The sequence below is a fragment of the Rutidosis leptorrhynchoides genome, chromosome 5 (genome assembly GCF_046630445.1).
Source record: "Rutidosis leptorrhynchoides isolate AG116_Rl617_1_P2 chromosome 5, CSIRO_AGI_Rlap_v1, whole genome shotgun sequence".
Taxonomy (NCBI): Eukaryota; Viridiplantae; Streptophyta; class Magnoliopsida; order Asterales; family Asteraceae; genus Rutidosis; species Rutidosis leptorrhynchoides.
Window position 1 is genome coordinate 48,692,916 of NC_092337.1, and position 20,543 is coordinate 48,713,458.

A 20,543-nucleotide genomic window follows, 5' to 3' on the forward strand; every position below is an offset into this window, starting at 1 on the left:
AACTTAAGACAATTTTTATTTTTGGATTTTTTTTATTTTTCTTGTGTATATACCTGTGCACATAAAATTCTTGACAAGAATGGTCATTGGATGATAATTCATTAAGAAAAGTATTTCAAACACATCACAGATAAGATGATAGCATAAATTTTTCTTATTTACATAGATACAATATATTATATAATTTCTCATAGAAAAAAAAAAACATAGATACTATATAACTAATGTTTTGACATGTTGCTGAGTTTTTTTATTATTCTGTTTTCATCATACACAGACTAACCAGACAAGAACTCTGCAAAAGATTCATTTCTAGAAAGACTCTCCAACTCAAATAAATCTGAGCTAGCATCACTCGCCACGTCATCATACGTCATTGAAACGAGCTCTTCACCGCTTTGCATAGGGTTCCATTTCAAAATCGCCACTTCCTTTTGAAGTGTTATCATTATATCTTCTTTGTTCATTGTTCCAGAGTCAATGACATCAGCAGACTTTATTCCTGCCTCTTCCAAGTGCTTAATCTTAGCAGTCAAATTATCCATGGTGGGATTTAGAACCGGGAACGAAAATTTCTCACCTTTTCTTCCGTAAACTGATTTCTTGGTCAAACAAAGATTTTTGACCCAGACAAAAATATGAAAAAACCACTTACGATGCGAACTAAAACGAGGCGCTTCTTTGTTTTTGTGGTGTTGAATATAAAAAGAAAACGAGGCTATTCGAAGATCCATTGAGTTGGAGTTGACTCCATTCTCCATGTAGAATTTTTACAAATGCTTATGATGAGGAAATATATGCATTCCTATATATAAAGGGAAAAAGAAAATTAGTACTTTTTGTAGGATGCGCTTCAATGTGCCACATCATATCATATATCATATATATAATTAATAAATAATTATAATTATAATTATAAAATATATAATATATAAAAAGATTGATAAGCAATCACTTATTACATATACATAATCTATGTATATGCAACAAGTTTGATTTGCATATGATTTTTAATTTAGGTATAAAAAATAAAATGGAAATGGAATATGGCTCAAGTATCTTCAGGTCTTAATATCCTATCCATCTCTAACAAAATGTCTGCATAGCTACACCTATGTTTATCTCGAGTATTAAAACTCGACGAATTACAAGGATAGCTAATAGTATTACTCATAAATAGGTTGACGGTTGACCTGCAGGGTTTTGTTTTATCTCAAACGGGTAAAACAGTCAGCTAAAAGGGAAACGGGTCAAATGGGCAAAACTGGTTGAAAGTTCCCTGAAGTGTATATTTAATGAACACAATGTTTTATTAACAAATTTCAAAGATGAATTAAACAATGTTAGCAGGTCAAACCGACCTGACTTGTTTTGACCCGTTTCTAAACAAAGTCATATTTCAACCCAAAATCGAATACCCTACCCAACCCAACCCACACATCCAATTTGATACGTTTACTGAAAAGGAACTTACTTTTATTTGTACAAGCTGAAAAGAGCATGAGCATGAATAAGATCATACGTCCTAGGGTATTTAGAGAACACTTCACACCTAAAATAAACTATAGAATAAAAGAAACATGCAGTTGGGTCAAAAACCATTAATAGATGATAAAAGTTGTAAGCGCTATGGTAAGTTTAGAAGTTATATATAAGTATTTGTGTCGTGTGTTAGAGGTGGCAAGTAAGGGGTGGGTAACAGGTCAAAATGGGTTCTTTTAATACTGATTGAAACGGGTCAGGTCATTCACGATTGCCACATCCTAATGTGAAAAATTAATATTGCAACTGCCGACCCGGGTCTCGACCCAAACCATTCGACCCATTTTAGAGCCGACCCATTTCGACCCAAACCCATTTGATTCTTGACCCAACCTGACCCATTTTCCAGGTATAATATCAATATGGCAGTTTTATACCAGATATCATCTACACTTGTTGATTCACACAAACTCAGGACTCTCTTTCTCTACATTGATCTTGATTTACTCTCTTACGCCAAACCGCCACGTCACCTTTCTCGTGTTTTTTCTCCCAACAAAGAAGTTTTGCAATCTTCTCTATTTTGATTTTGCTCGTCTTTGAGTTCTTCTTTAGGACGTTGCCATGATTTATTATCGGCCTTCCAATTAATTGGTGGGCCCGAAAGTACCCAATAGCCACCTGGCCTTAAATTCTATCAACTTCCATCATGTATTTTCCATCTGCTCAAATAGATCATTATATTAACCAAGTATATGTACCAAAACTTGCAACCTATTCCCAACCATCAATAACAATGAACAAATCACTAAATATCAAATTTTTACATGCAAATTGCATATAAAGGTAACAACTTTGTTCTCAACTATTTCAAAAAGTTTGAAACTTTTTATCCACATACTTCAAATTTCGCTTAAAAGATGTTTACCCGAAAACAGAAAGCAAACCCACAACCAGTGTCTAGAAAGGTTCTAACCATTCAATTGCCTGTAGGAAGCAGAAATTTTTTTCACCGGGGGCAAAAAAAAAAATAAATAAAAACGTAGCAACTTTTTTGCAAAATATGAGGGTTTTTGGACAAAAATAAGGTGGTTTTTTGGCAAAATGTGAGGGTTTTTGGCAATATATGGAGGTTTTGAGGCAATATATGGAGACTTTGGGGCAAAAAAAAACTCACTGGGGCAAAATCGAAAAATCCAAAACTATTACACTAAAAATTGCGAATCGACTGGGGGCGGTGCCCCCACTGCCCTCAAATATTTTCGCCCCTGGGAACGACAGATGCAATTTGATCAATATAAGCATCAGCTCCATCTAAGAACTTGAAAATATCGTCTTCATATTGTATCTCAATTTGAATCGCCATTTCGTCACTCAAACTCTTAAACGGTGCATTAGCAAATGGCACATAATCGCGGCTTTTAAGCCATAGAAACGAGGTCACGTAACCTTCTGGTGCGGGTGAAATGTCCCGTTCTTATTGATTAAAAACGTTCCATATTAATTGATTTCGTTGCGAGGTTTTGACCTCTATATGAGACGTTTTTCAAAGACTGCATTCATTTTTAAAACAAACTATAACCTTTATTTCATAAATAAAGGTTTAAAAAGCTTTACGTAGATTATCAAATAATGATAATCTAAAATATCATGTTTACACACGACCATTACATAATGGTTTACAATACAAATATGTTACATCGAAATCAGTTTCTTGAATGCAGTTTTTACACAATATCATACAAACATGGACTCTAAATCTTGTCCTTATTTTAGTATGCAACAGCGGAAGCTCTTACTATTCACCTGAGAATAAACATGCTTTAAACGTCAACAAAAATGTTGGTGAGTTATAGGTTTAACCTATATATATCAAATCGTAACAATAGACCACAAGATTTCATATTTCAATACACATCCCATACATAGAGATAAAAATCATTCATATGGTGAACACCTGGTAACCGACATTAACAAGATGCATATATAAGAATATCCCCATCATTCCGGGACACCCTTCGGATATGATATAAATTTCGAAGTACTAAAGCATCCGGTACTTTGGATGGGGTTTGTTAGGCCCAATAGATCTATCTTTAGGATTCGCGTCAATTAGGGTGTCTGTTCCCTAATTCTTAGATTACCAGACTTAATAAAAAGGGGCATATTCGATTTCGATAATTCAACCATAGAATGTAGTTTCACGTACTTGTGTCTATTTTGTAAATCATTTATAAAACCTGCATGTATTCTCATCCCAAAAATATTAGATTTTAAAAGTGGGACTATAACTCACTTTCACAGATTTTTACTTCGTCGGGAAGTAAGACTTGGCCACTGGTTGATTCACGAACCTATAACAATATATACATATATATCAAAGTATGTTCAAAATATATTTACAACACTTTTAATATATTTTGATGTTTTAAGTTTATTAAGTCAGCTGTCCTCGTTAGTAACCTACAACTAGTTGTCCACAGTTAGATGTACAGAAATAAATCGATAAATATTATCTTGAATCAATCCACGACCCAGTGTATACGTATCTCAGTATTGATAACAACTCAAACTATATATATTTTGGAATCAACCTCAACCCTGTATAGCTAACTCCGACATTCACATATAGAGTGTCTATGGTTGTTCCGAAATATATATAGATGTGTCGACATGATAGGTCGAAACATTGTATACGTGTCTATGGTATCTCAAGATTACATAATATATAATACAAGTTGATTAAGTTATGGTTGGAATAGATTTGTTACCAATTTTCACGTAGCTAAAATGAGAAAAATTATCCAATCTTGTTTTACCCATAACTTCTTCATTTTAAATCCGTTTTGAGTGAATCAAATTGCTATGGTTTCATATTGAACTCTATTTTATGAATCTAAACAGAAAAAGTATAGGTTTATAGTCGGAAAAATAAGTTACAAGTCGTTTTTGTAAAGGTAGTCATTTCAGTCGAAAGAACGACGTCTAGATGACCATTTTAGAAAACATACTTCCACTTTGAGTTTAACCATAATTTTTGGATATAGTTTCATGTTCATAATAAAAATCATTTTCCCAGAATAACAACTTTTAAATCAAAATTTATCATAGTTTTTAATTAACTAACCCAAAACAGCCCGCGGTGTTACTACGACGGCGTAAATCCGATTTTACAGTGTTTTTCGTGTTTCCAGGTTTTAAATCATTAAGTTAGCATATCATATAGATATAGAACATGTGTTTAGTTGATTTTAAAAGTCAAGTTAGAAGGATTAACTTTTATTTGCGAACAAGTTTAGAATTAACTAAACTATGTTCTAGTGATTACAAGTTTAAACCTTCGAATAAGATAGCTTTATATGTATGAATCGAATGATGTTATGAACATCATTACTACCTCAAGTTCCTTGGATAAACCTACTGGAAATTAGAAAAATAGATCTAGCTTCAAAGGATCCTTGGATGGCTTGAAAGTTCTTGAAGCAGAATCATGACACGGAAACAATTTCAAGTAAGATTTCCACTCGAAATAAGATTGTTATAGTTATAGAAATTGAATTAAAGTTTGAATATGATTATTACCTTGTATTAGAAAGATAACCTACTGTAAGTAACAAAGGTTTCTTGATCTTGGATGATTACTTGGAATGGATTTAGAAAACTTGGAAGTAAACTTGCAATCTTGGAAGTATTCTTGATTTTATGAAACTAGAACTTTGGAATTTATGAAGAACACTTAGAACTTGAAGATAGAACTTGAGAGAGATTAATTAGATGAAGAAAATTGAAGAATGAAAGTGTTTGTAGGTGTTTTTGGTCGTTGGTGTATGGATTAGATATAAAGGATATGTAATTTTGTTTTCATGTAAATAAGTCATGAATGATTACTCATATTTTTGTAATTTTATGAGATATTTCATGCTAGTTGCCAAATGATGGTTCCCACATGTGTTAGGTGACTAAAATGGGCTACTAAGAGCTGATCATTGGAGTGTATATACCAATAGTACATACATCTAAAAGCTGTGTATTGTACGAGTACGAATACGGGTGCATACGAGTAGAATTGTTGATGAAACTGAACGAGGATGTAATTGTAAGCATTTTTGTTAAGTAGAAGTATTTTGATAAGTGTCTTGAAGTCCTTCAAAAGTGTATGAATACATATTAAAACACTACATGTATATACATTTTAACTGAGTCGTTAAGTCATCGTTAGTCGTTACATGTAAATGTTGTTTTGAAACCTTTAGGTTAACGATCTTGTTGAATGTTGTTAACCCATTGTTTATTATAACAAATGAGATGTTAAATTGTTATATTATCATGATATTATGATATATAATATATCTTAGTATGATATATATACAGTTAAATGTCATTACAACGATAATCGTTACATATATGTCTCGTTTCGAAATCATTAAGTTAGTAGTCTTATTTTTACATATGTATTTCATTGTTAATACACTTAATAATATATTTACTTATCATTTAACATAATTAACCAAGTGTATCAATATCTTAATATGATTCATATGTACCTAGTAAGACGTTGTTATAATGATAATCGTTATATATATATCGTTTTCGAGTTTCTTAAATTAATAGTCTCATTTTTATGTATATAACTCATTGTTAAAATACCTAATGAGATACATACTTATAATAAAATCATGTTAACTATATATATAACCATATATATGTCATAGTATAGTTTTTACAAGTTTTAACGTTCGTGAATCACCGATCAACTTGGGTGGTCAATTGTCTATATGAAACCTATTTCAATTAATCAAGTCTTAACAAGTTTGATTGCTTAATATGTTGGAAACACTTAATCATGTAAATAACAATTTCATTTAATATATATATAAACATGAAAAAGTTCGGGTCACTACAGTACCTACCCGTTAAATAAATTTCGTCCCGAAATTTTAAGCAGTTGGAGGTGTTGACGTATCTTCTGGAAATAAATGCGGGTATTTCTTCTTCATCTGATCTTCACGCTCCCAGTTGAACTCGGGTCCTCTACGAGCATTCCATCGAACCTTAACAATCGGTATCTTATTTTGTTTAAGTCTCTTAACCTCACGATCCATTATTTCGACGGGTTCTTCAATGAATTGAAGTTTTTCATTGATTTGGATTTCATCCAACAGAATAGTGAGATCTTCTTTAGCAAAACATTTCTTCAAATTTGAGACATGGAAAGTGTTATGTACAGCCGCGAGTTGTTGAGGTAGCTCCAGTTGGTAAGCTACTGGTCCGACACGATCTATAATCTTGAATGGTCCAATGTACCTTGGATTTAGTTTCCCCCGTTTACCAAATCGAACAACGCCTTTCCAAGGTGAAACCTTAAGCATGACCATTTCTCCAATTTCAAACTCTATATCTTTTCTTTTACTGTCCGCGTAGCTCTTTTGTCAACTCTGGGCGGTTTTCAATCTTTGTTGAATTTGGATGATTTTCTCGGTAGTTTCTTGTATTTTCTCCGGACCCGTAATCTGTCTATCCCCCACTTCACTCCAACAAATCGGAGACCTGCACTTTCTACCATAAAGTGCTTCAAACGGCGCCATCTCAATGCTTGAATGGTAGCTGTTGTTGTAGGAAAATTCTGCTAACGGTAGATGTCGATCCCAACTGTTTCCGAAATCAATAACACAAGCTCATAGCATGTCTTCAAGCGTTTGTATCGTCCTTTCGCTCTACCCATCAGTTTTTGGATGATAGGCAGTACTCATGTCTAGACGAGTTCTCAATGCTTGCTGTAATGTCTGCCAGAATCTTGAAATAAATCTGCCATCCCTATCAGAGATAATAGAGATTGGTATTCCATGTCTGGAGATGACTTCCTTCAAATACAGTCGTGCTAACTTCTCTATCTTGTCATCTTCTCTTATTGGCAGGAAGTGTGCTGACTTGGTGAGACGATCAACGATTACCCAAATAGTATCATAACCACTTGCAGTCCTTGGCAATTTAGTAATGAAATCCATGGTAATGTTTTCCCATTTCCATTCCGGGATTTCAGGTTGTTGTAGTAGACCTGATGGTTTCTGATGTTCAGCTTTGACCTTAGAACACGTCAAACATTCTCCTACATATTTAGCAATATCGGCTTTCATACCTGGCCACCAAAAATGTTTCTTAAATTCCTTGTACATCTTCCCCGTTCCAGGATGTATTGAGTATCTGGTTTTATGAGCTTCTCTAAGTACCATTTCTCTCATATCTCCAAATTTTGGTACCCAAATTCTTTCAGCCCTATACCGGGTTCCGTCTTCCCGAATATTAAGATGCTTCTCCGATCCTTTGGGTATTTCATCCTTTAAATTTCCCTCTTTTAAAACTCCTTGTTGCGCCTCCTTTATTTGAGTAGTAAGGTTAGTGTGAATCATTATATTCATAGATTTTACTCGAATGGGTTCTCTGTCCTTTCTGCTCAAGGCGTCGGCTACCACATTTGCCTTCCCCGGGTGGTAACGAATCTCAAAGTCGTAATCATTCAACAATTCAATCCACCTACGCTGCCTCATATTCAGTTGTTTCTGATTAAATATGTGTTGAAGACTTTTGTGGTCGGTATATATAATACTTTTAACCCCATATAAGTAGTGCCTCCAAGTCTTTAATGTAAAAACAACCGCGCCTAATTCCAAATCATGCATCGTATAATTTTGCTCGTGAATCTTCAATTGTCTAGACGCATAAGCAATCACCTTCGTCCGTTGCATTAATACACAACTGAGACCTTGCTTTGATGCGTCACAATAAATCACAAAATCATCATTCCCTTCAGGCAATGACAATATAGGTGCCGTAGTTAGATTTTTCTTCAATAATTGAAACGCCTTTTCTTGTTCATCCTTCCATTCAAATTTCTTCCCTTTATGCGTTAATGCAGTCAAGGGTTTTGCTATTTTGGAGAAATCTTGGATGAATCTTCTGTAGTAACCAGCCAATCCTAAAAATTGACGTATATGCTTCAGAGTTTTTGATTAGTAGGAGGCGAACTTTATGACAACAGAAGTATACGCTTTAGGTCAACATATATCTATGTCTGCTCACAAAGCGCGAAGAGTTATTGATCAAATTCGTGGGCGTTCCTACGAAGAAACACTTATGATATTAGAACTCATGCAAGAAGGTCTTCTTTATTTATCTTTCTATTTGGATCTTTCGAGCATCTAAATGGAATTGCTAATTCTATAATAACGATAAAGAATGTGAAAGAAATACTTTCTTTAATCCTTACTTGATGTGTACTGTAACATAGTAATTATCCAGTGTTTCACTAAGATTTCGAATAGTGGTCCCGAATTCAAGTTGATTCTATTTTGCCTCTTCCTCAGAGAAAGACGATCAAACAATTCCCAATCATGGTCCTTGCGGATCGGATCATCCCTATAATATACAAAGAAAAACTCCAGATATTTGAGATCTTTCTCTTTGAATAATATCTCAATTCCAGCGACGGTTTCCATCTTTTTTAACTCGTTCCAGACGAAGTTTTAAGAAATCTCAGTTCAAGAATTTGAATCTTTATAGAAAATTTAATAGAGAGTCTGGGTTTTTATTTTTTTAACAGTTATTTGTATTTGAAATTTTATATTATTTTATTTCTTTAATTGAATTTCTTTATTTCTTATCATTACGATAGGTGTCAAGTGGAAGTGCAGTGATGTATGCAGCTGAGGCATCCTAACAGACCGGTAGACTTGAACCTTGTTCCTACATGACCTGATCAATTCGATTGGACTCATTTTCTCATTGAGCGAAGGGTACGAAATAAATCAGATTGATTAAAAGCACTATGTGAAATATTCGGTTTTTTCCTCTTCCTCTATCCCATAGGTACAGTGTTTGAATCAATCGAGAACCTTTTCTTCTGTCTGAATCGATATTATTCCATTCCAATTCCTTCTTTTTTTTTTACCTTTTCATAGAAAAATTCCCCCTATTTTAACATCGAGTATTTACATATACAACATATATCACTGTCAAGATTCTTGGTTCAGTTCTCCACTTTAACGACAGAAAAAAGGATTGATCAAATTTTATTGAGTCTGACTCATAGTGATCATTTATCAAAGAATGACTCTGGTTAGCTAGTTTTGGTATGTTGGGGGATATTATTATTGCCGAACCCAATGCCTACATTGCCTTTGCGGGTAAAAGAGTAATTGAACAAACATTGAATAAAATAGTACCCGAAGGTTCACAAGCGGCTGAGTATTTATTCCAGAAGGGCTTATTCGATCTAATCGTACCACGTAATCCTTTAAAAAGCGTTCGATGACCAAGATTTCGTGATCCGCTGCCGAACTTATTCCAAGAGAGCTCGGATCGAATCGGTATTGCTATCCGAGCTCTCTTATTGAATTGCTCATTCAATGAGCATTCTCAATTATTGGATTGTTTCTTTGTGAATTCCTATACGAAGGTTTTGTAGATGTGTCTCCGAGTATTCTTTGATCATTTCCTCTAAGAAGAGGAGTTCCTCCAATTCTCTGAATTTTTCTAGAATACTCTTTTCAATGCGGGGTCGAGTTTGTTGATTCTCGGATACGAAGATATCAAATGGGCTACATCAAACTCGCATACCCGGTAATGCATGTGTGGATTAACCTCTGGATTTGAAATCACTGCTTATATACCCGGTATTGGCCATAATTCACAAGAACTTTCTCGATCAATCCCCTTGCCCCTCATTCTTCGAGAATCAGAAACAGTACAGTATTTCATAGAAGTATTAGAAGTATCTTGTATAATACTCTTTCCCTCCTGAATCCCAATCTCCCAGCCGTTGAATGCACTTTTATTTCACTTTTCAACGGTTTCGATCTTTGCCGGGTCCACCTGGATACCTTCTTTGTTCACTATGTGACCGAGGAATTGAACTTCTTCCAACCAAAATGCACACTTTGAAAACTTAGCGTACAGTTTTTCTTTCCTCAATACTTCTAGCACTTTTCTCAAATGTTCTTCGTGCTCTTGATCATTCTTTGAGTAAATAAGTATGTCATCGATGAAAACAATGACAAACTTGTCAAGATATGGCCCACACACTTGGTTCATAAGGTCCATGAACACAGCTGGTGCGTTAGTCAATCCAAACGGCATAACCATAAACTCGTAATGACCATAACGCGTCCTAAAAGCAGTTTTTGGAATATCATCCTCCTTTACTCGCATTTGATGATATCCAAAACGTAAATCGATCTTTGAATAAACCGACGAGCCTTGTAGTTGATCAAATAAGTCGTCAATTCTCTGCAGTGGGTAACGGTTTTTGATGGTAAGTTTGTTCAACTCTCTGTAGTCAATACACAACCTAAATGTACCATCCTTCTTCTTGACAAACAAAACAGGAGCTCCCCACGGTGATGTGCTTGGTAGAATGAAACTACGTTCTAATAGTTCTTGCAGTTGGCTTTGCAGTTCTTTCATCTCGCTGGGTGCGAGTCTGTAAGGAGCACGAGCTATTGGTGCAGCTCCTGGTACAAGATCTATTTGAAATTCAACGGATCGATGTGGGGGTAATCCCGGTAATTCTTTCGGAAATACATCAGGAAATTCTTTTGCGACAGGAACATCATTGATACTCTTTTCTTCAGTTTGTACTTTCTCGATGTGTGCTAGAACAGCATAGCAACCTTTTCTTATTAGTTTTTGTGCCTTCAAATTACTAATAAGATGTAGCTTCGTGTTGCCCTTTTCTCCGTACACCATTAAGGGTTCTCCTTCTTCTCGTACAATGTGAATTGCATTTTTATAACATACGATCTCTGCTTTCACCTTCTTCAGCCAGTTCATGCCAACTATTACATCAAAACTCCCTAACTCTACTGGTATCAAATCAATCTTAAATATTTCGCTACCCAGTTTAATTTCTCGATTCCGGCATATATTATCTGCTGAAATTAATTTACCGTTTGCTAATTCGAGTAAAAATTTACTATCTAACGGCGTCAATGGACAACTTAATTTAGCACAAAAATCTCTACTCATATAGCTTCTATCCGCACCCGAATCAAATAAAACGTAAGCAGCTTTATTGTCAATAAGAAACGTACCCGTAACAAGCTCCGGGTCTTCCTGTGCCTCTGCCGCATTAATATTGAAAACTCTTCCTCGGCCTTGTCCATTCGTGTTCTCATGGTTCGGGCAATTTCTAATAATGTGGCCCGGTTTTCCACATTTATAACAAACTACATTGGCATAACTTGCTCCGACACTACTTGCTCCGCCATTACTCGTTCCGACACCATTTGTTCCTTTCATTCGGTTAACCCCTGGTCCGTAGACCTCACACTTCGCCGCGCTATGACCATTTCTTTTACACTTGTTGCAAAATTTGGTGCAGAACCCCGAGTGATACTTTTCACACCTTTGACATAGCTGCTTCTGATTGTTGTTGTTGTTGCGGTTGTTATTGTTGTTGGGATGATTGTTGTAGTTGTTGTTGTTGTTGTTGTTGTTGTTGTTGTTGTTGGGCCGTTTGTTGTAGTTGCGATTGATGTTGCGATTGTTAGGATAATTGTTGCGATTATTATTATAATTGCTGTTGTTGTTGTATTGGTGATTCTTATCACCGTTTTCCTCCCACTTTCTTTTGACTTGCTTCACATTGGCCTCTTCAGCCGTATATTCTTTAATTCTTTCCTCAATCTGGTTCACTAGTTTGTGAGCCATTCTATATGCCTGTTGTATGGAGGCGGGCTCGTGTGAACTTATATCTTCTTGGATTCTTTCCGGTAATCCTTTCAAAAACGCGTCGATCTTCTCTTCCTCATCTTCGAATGCTCCCGGACACAATAGGCACAATTCTGTGAATCGTCTTTCGTACGTGGTAATATCAAATCCTTGGGTTCGTAACCCTCTAAGTTCTATCTTGAGCTTATTGTCCTCGGTTCTGGGACGGTACTTCTCGTTCATCAAGTGCTTGAATGTTGACCACGGTAGTGCGTAAGCATCATCTTGTCCCACTTGCTCTAGATAGGTATTCCACCATGTTAACGCAGAACCTGTGAAGGTATGCGTAGCGTACTTCACTTTGTCCTCTTCAGTACACTTACTTATGGCAAACACCGATTCGACCTTCTCGGTCCACCGTTTCAATCCGATCGGTCCTTCGATTCCATCAAATTCCAAAGGTTTGCAGGCAGTGAATTCTTTATAGGTGCATCCTACACAATTTCCTTTACTGCTAGATCCAAGGTTATTGTTGGTATGTAGCGCAGCCTGTACTGCGGCTATGTTTGAAGCTAGAAAAGTACGGAATTCCTCTTCATTCTTATTTATGGTGTGTCGAGTAGTCGGTGCCATTTCCTTCAAAATAGTCAAATGGAACAAGTTAATCATACAGAATATTAAGAGTAGTTAATAGTATTTCATAGCATAATATGAACTCATTTATAAAAGCTTTTTCTTCATATTAGCGTTTTATAAGTTTAAATTCGGGTAGTACCTACCTGTTAAGTTCATACTTAGTAGCTAATATACAATTCAACTACTACAATTCTATATGAAAAACTGATTATAATAATATTTCGCATTCAAACTTTTATACAATATTTTACAAACTTACAATACCGCTTATTTTACATAAAGCATGAAATATAGCACACAATAACTTTGATACAAGATAGTTGTGAAGATAATTCTAGCTAGTACACAAGTCGTTCAGCAAAGGCAATAAAGACACGTAATTCATACGTCCAGAAACAAGTCATGCATTCTGGTTTTACTAGGACTACTTCCCATCCTTGGTCTTGTGGAACATAACCGTTATGGCCGTTGATAAGACAGCGTGTTGTAACGTCGTCAAAGGGACGAGGGTTACGTAATGACCAACAGTCTCGTAATAACCTAAAAACCTCATTTCTTACCCCAATTACCGACTCCGTCACTTGTGGGAACGTTTTGTTTAATAGTTGTAGCCCGATGTTCTTTTTCTCACTTTGGTGAGAAGCGAACATTACTAACCCGTAAGCATAGCATGCTTCTTTATGTTGCATGTTAGCCACTTTTTCTAAATCATGAAGTCCTATATTCGGATACATTGAGTCAAAATAATTTCTTAACCCATTGCGTAAAATAGCATTTGGGTTCCCCGCAATATATGCGTCAAAGTAAACACATCGTAACTTATGGGTTTCCCAATGTGATATCCCCCATCTTTCAAACGAAAGTCTCTTATAAACCAAGACATTCTTGGAACGTTCTTCGAATGTCTTACAAACTGATTTCGCCTTAAATAGTTGTGCCGAGGAATTCTGACCGACTCTAGACAAGATTTCATCAATCATGTCTCTGGGTAGGTCTCTTAAAATATTGGGTTGTCTATCCATTTTGTGTTTTTAAACTGTAAAATAGACAAGAGTTAGATTCATAAAAAAAATTATTTATTAATTCAAGCAATTTTTACATATATCCTAAAGCATAAGCACACTATATTACATATATTACACCACACGAATACAACTATCTTATTCCGACTCGCTCGTTTCTTCTTCTTCGGTTTTGGTTCGTTTTGCCAAGTTTCTAGGGATATATGATGTTCCCCTAATACGAGCCGTCATTTTCCACATTGGTTTAGAAAAACCAGGTGGTTTAGAGGTTCCCGGGTCATTGTTACAACTTAAGGGCTTCGGGGGTTGACGATACATATAAAGTTCATCGGGGTTGGAATTAGATTTCTCTATTGTTATGCCCTTCCCTTATTATTTTCTTTTGCCTTTTTAAATTCAGTTGGGGTAATTTCTATAACATCATCGAAATTCTCGTCGGAATCCGATTCATCGGAGAATTGGTAATCCTCCCAATATTTTGCTTCCTTGGCGGAAACACCATTGACCATAATTAACCTTGGTCGGTTGGTTGAGGATTTTCTTTTACTTAACCGTTTTATTATTTCCCCCACCGGTTCTATTTCCTCCTCCGGTTCCTCCTCTTCCGGTTCTGATTCTTCTTCCGGTTCCGACTCTTCTTCCGGTTCCTCTTCGGGAACTTGTGAATCAGTCCACGAATCATTCCAATTTACATTTGACTCTTCATTATTATTAGGTGAGTCAATGGGACTTGTTCTAGAGGTAGACATCTATCACATAATATCAGACGCGTTAAAAGATTAATATATCACATAATATTCACATGTTAAAAATATATAGTTTCCAACAAAATTTGTTAAGCAATCATTTTTCATGTAAACACGGTCGAAGTCCAGACTCACTAATACATCCTAACAAACTCGATAAGACACACTAATGCAAAATTCTGGTTCTCTAAGACCAACGCTCGGATACCAACTGAAATGTCCCGTTCTTATTGATTAAAAACGTTCCATATTAATTGATTTCGTTGCGAGGTTTTGACCTCTATATGAGACGTTTTTCAAAGACTGCATTCATTTTTAAAACAAACTATAACCTTTATTTCATAAATAAAGGTTTAAAAAGCTTTACGTAGATTATCAAATAATGATAATATAAAATATCCTGTTTACACACGACCATTACATAATGGTTTACAATACAAATATGTTACATCAAAATCAGTTTCTTGAATGCAGTTTTTACACAATATCATACAAACATGGACTCTAAATCTTGTCCTTATTTTAGTATGCAACAGCGGAAGCTCTTAGTATTCACCTGAGAATAAACATGCTTTAAACGTCAACAAAAATGTTGGTGAGTTATAGGTTTAACCTATATATATCAAATCGTAACAATAGACCACAAGATTTCATATTTCAATACACATCCCATACATAGAGATAAAAATTATTCATATGGTGAACACCTGGTAACCGACATTAACAAGATGCATATATAAGAATATCTCCATCATTCCGGGACACCCTTCGGATATGATATAAATTTCGAAGTACTAAAGCATCCAGTACTTTGGATGGGGTTTGTTAGGCCCAATAGATCTATCTTTAGGATTCGCGTCAATTAGGGTGTCTGTTCCCTAATTCTTAGATTACCAGACTTAATAAAAAGGGGCATATTCGATTTCGATAATTCAACCATAGAATGTAGTTTCACGTACTTGTGTCTATTTTGTAAATCATTTATAAAACCTGCATGTATTCTCATCTCAAAAATATTAGATTTTAAAAGTGGGACTATAACTCACTTTCACAGATTTTTACTTCATCGGGAAGTAAGACTTGGCCACTGGTTGATTCACGAACCTATAACAATATATACATATATATCAAAGTATGTTCAAAATATATTTACAACACTTTTAATATATTTTGATGTTTTAAGTTTATTAAGTCAGCTGTCCTCGTTAGTAACCTACAACTAGTTGTCCACAGTTAGATGTACAGAAATAAATCGATAAATATTATCTTGAATCAATCCACGACCCAGTGTATACGTATCTCAGTATTGATAACAACTCAAACTATATATATTTTGGAATCAACCTCAACCCTGTATAGCTAACTCCGACATTCACATATAGAGTGTCTATGGTTGTTCCGAAATATATATAGATGTGTCGACATGATAGGTCGAAACATTGTATACGTGTCTATGGTATCTCAAGATTACATAATATACAATACAAGTTGATTAAGTTATGGTTGGAATAGATTTGTTACCAATTTTCACGTAGCTAAAATGAGAAAAATTATCCAATCTTGTTTTACCCATAACTTCTTCATTTTAAATCCGTTTTGAGTGAATCAAATTGCTATGGTTTCATATTGAACTCTATTTTATGAATCTAAACAGAAAAAGTATAGGTTTATAGTCGGGAAAATAAGTTACAAGTCGTTTTTGTAAAGGTAGTCATTTCAGTCGAAAGAACGACGTCTAGATGACTATTTTAGAAAACATACTTCCACTTTGAGTTTAACCATAATTTTTTGATATAGTTTCATGTTCATAATAAAAATCATTTTCCCAGAATAACAACTTTTAAATCAAAGTTTATCATAGTTTTTAATTAACTAAACCAAAACAGCCCGCGGTGTTACTACGACGGCGTAAATCCGGTTTTACAGTGTTTTTCGTGTTTCCAGGTTTTAAATCATTAAGTTAGCATATCATATAGATATAGAACATGTGTTTAGTTGATTTTAAAATTCAAGTTAGAAGGATTAACTTTTATTTGCGAACAAGTTTAGAATTAACTAAACTATGTTCTAGTGATTACAAGTTTAAACCTTCGAATAAGATAGCTTTATATGTATGAATCGAATGATGTTATGAACATCATTACTACCTCAAGTTCCTTGGATAAACCTACTGGAAATGAGAAAAATAGATCTAGCTTCAAAGGATCCTTGGATGGCTTGAAAGTTCTTGAAGCAGAATCATGACACGAAAACAATTTCATGTAAGATTTCCACTCGAAATAAGATTGTTATAGTTATAGAAATTGAATTAAAGTTTGAATATGATTATTACCTTGTATTAGAAAGATAACCTACTGTAAGTAACAAAGGTTTCTTGATCTTGGATGATTACTTGGAATGGATTTAGAAAACTTGGAAGTAAACTTGCAATCTTGGAAGTATTCTTGATTTTATGAAACTAGAACTTTGGAATTTATGAAGAACACTTAGAACTTGAAGATAGAACTTGAGAGAGATTAATTAGATGAAGAAAATTGAAGAATGAAAGTGTTTGTAGGTGTTTTTGGTCGTTGGTGTATGGATTAGATATAAAGGATATGTAATTTTGTTTTCATGTAAATAAGTCATGAATGATTACTCATATTTTTGTAATTTTATGAGATATTTCATGCTAGTTGCCAAATGATGGTTCCCACATGTGTTAGGTGACTCAAATGGGCTGCTAAGAGCTGATCATTAGAGTGTATATACCAATAGTACATACATCTAAAAGCTGTGTATTGTACGAGTACGAATACGGGTGCATACGAGTAGAATTGTTGATGAAACTGAACGAGGATGTAATTGTAAGCATTTTTGTTAAGTAGAAGTATTTTGATAAGTGTCTTTAAGTCCTTCAAAAGTGTATGAATACATATTAAAACACTACATGTATATATATTTTAACTGAGTCGTTAAGTCATCGTTAGTCGTTACATGTAAATGTTGTTTTGAAACCTTTAGGTTAACGATCTTGTTGAATGTTGTTAACCCATTGTTTATTATAACAAATGAGATGTTAAATTGTTATATTATCATGATATTATGATATATAATATATCTTAGTATGATATATATACAGTTAAATGTCATTACAACGATAATCGTTACATATATGTCTCGTTTCGAAATCATTAAGTTAGTAGTCTTATTTTTACATATGTATTTCATTGTTAATACACTTAATAATATATTTACTTATCATTTAACATAATTAACCAAGTGTATCAATATCTTAATATGATTCATATGTACCTAGTAAGACGTTGTTATAACGATAATCGTTATATATATATCGTTTTCGAGTTTCTTAAATTAATAGTCTCATTTTTATGTATATAACTCATTGTTAAAATACCTAATGAGATACATACTTATAATAAAATCATGTTAACTATATATATAACCATATATATGTCATCGTATAGTTTTTACAAGTTTTAACGTTCGTGAATCACCGATCAACTTGGGTGGTCAATTGTCTATATGAAACCTATTTCAATTAATCAAGTCTTAACAAGTTTGATTGCTTAACATGTTGGAAACACTTAATCATGTAAATAACAATTTCATTTAATATATATATAAACATGGAAAAGCTCGGGTCACTACAGCGGGAATAAGACAACGTAGCTTCTAATCATTATTTGGACAATGTCTCTCCAAATAATTCATGTTTTCTTGAGGGAAATTTGTTGCGTGTATTTCATCATGACAAGGTGTGTATTCATTGAATCGATCATCACATGGCTCGTAAACCTTACTTTATGATCTTATATTGTCAGAGTTCATTACGCTAGAACCATGATGAGTGTCGATATTTTGATTTGATATAATGCTACAATCGGATTTTTTTGTTATTTCATGAGCTATATTATCTCCTTTTCCGAAACCACTTTTATGCAATGCACCCAAAAGATAAAAAAAAAAAAAAAAAAAAAAAAACAACAACACAAACTGAATATTATGAACAACGAAAATTTATCTTTTAATTATAACTTGCAAATCACGTGGATTTACATATTTTACCCATATTGCTACTTTCTGTTCTGTTTTTGTATTAGTTTTGATGATATATGTAGCAAAATGAAATAACACACAAAAGGATAGAAAAACTTGAGATTTAAAAAAAAAGTCATCGAGGTAAGCTTTTCAATCATTTAATTACGAGTTCAAGTAATAAGGTTACTAATGATTCGCATAGCTGTGAAAGGACCCGTCCTAATCTATCCGGACGAAGTCCATCTCGATTATAAACGATTCACAACAGTTGATTACATCGCGAGGTACTTGACCTCTATATGATACATTTACAAACATTGCATTCGTTTTTGAAAAGACAATCTTTCGTTTCATCGAAAGTTGACGGCATGCATACCACTTCATAATATATCTAAACTATAAATGACTTGATAATAATCTTAATGAACTCGACGACTCGAATGCAACGTCTTTTGAAATATGTCATGAATGACTCCAAGTAATGTCTCTAAAATGAGCAAATACACAGCGAAAGATTTCTTTCGTACCTGAGAATAAACATGCTTTAAAGTGTCAACCAAAAGGTTGGTGAGTTCATTAGTTTAACATAAATAATCATTTCATAAGTTTAATAGACTACAAGACTTCATATTTTTATTTCTCATAAACATACGTCCCGTGCATAGAGACAAAAATATCATTCATATGGATTGAACACCTGGTAACCGACATTCACAATTTGTACATAAGAATATCCCCATCATTCCGGGATCCTCCTTCGGACATGATATAAATTTCGAAGTACTAAAGCATCCGGTACTTTGGATGGGGCTTGTTGGGCTCGATAGATCTATCTTTAGGATTCGCGTCAATTAGGGTGTCTGTTCCCTAATTCTTAGATTACCAGACTTAATAAAAAGGGGCATATTCGATTCGATAATTTAACCATAGAATGTAGTTTCGATTACTTGTGTCTATTTCGTAAAACAGTTATAAAAGCAGCGTATGTATTCTCAGTCCCAAAAATATATATATTGCAAAAGGATTTAAAAAGGGAACAAATGAAACTCACAATACGATATTTTGTAGTAAAAATATGCATACGACAGAACTGAACAATGCAGAGTTGGCCTCGGATTCACGAACCTATATCATTCATATATTGACACGTTATATTAATCAACTAAGTTTATAATGTATTAAGATTAATTTTTTTTATATATATAATCATATTACTATTTATATTGTATAATATATTTATATATTATGTATCACCTAATAAAAATAATATTTTGTTTAAAAAAATAAAACTATGTAATATTAGTATAGATATGTAATAATTATATTTTAGATAAATAATATTTGTTGTAATAATAATAATAATAATAATAATAATAATAATAATAATAATAATAATAATAATAATAATAATAGTAATATTAATAATGATGATCATAATAATAATTTTTATACCATAATTCGATATCGTCATCTTTGATAATAACCGCCATTCACCATCTTCGTCGTACATGATCATATCGATCCTCATCAACATCATTTCGATCATCATTATCGTCATCATCATACTCGGTTCGTAATCATAATAATAATAGTAATATTAATAATTATAATAATAATATTATTAATAATAATAATAAAAAATAAGAATTAACAATAATGTTTATACCCTTAATTGTCATCTATATCATCATCATGGAATCTCATCATCATCATACATCACATTAACAATTATCATAATCGTATTATCAAATCCATCACTCGTCATCATCATGCACTTTATGATCATCATCGTTACCTTCATATTTCATTATCCTCTTCATCATCAAAATCATCATTTTCATAACCGTCTTTTAATCATTTTACTTCATGATATCATAATCACTACCATCATGTACATCGCCACTATGTCATC

The 20,543-nt window shown here is 33.8% G+C and overlaps 1 pseudogene; it reads right to left on the reverse strand.

The window, feature by feature from the left end:
* Positions 1–1,953: 1,953 nt before the first annotated feature.
* On the reverse strand, positions 1,954–20,180 carry LOC139848602 (probable methyltransferase PMT2; annotated as a pseudogene).
* Positions 20,181–20,543: the final 363 nt, after the last annotated feature.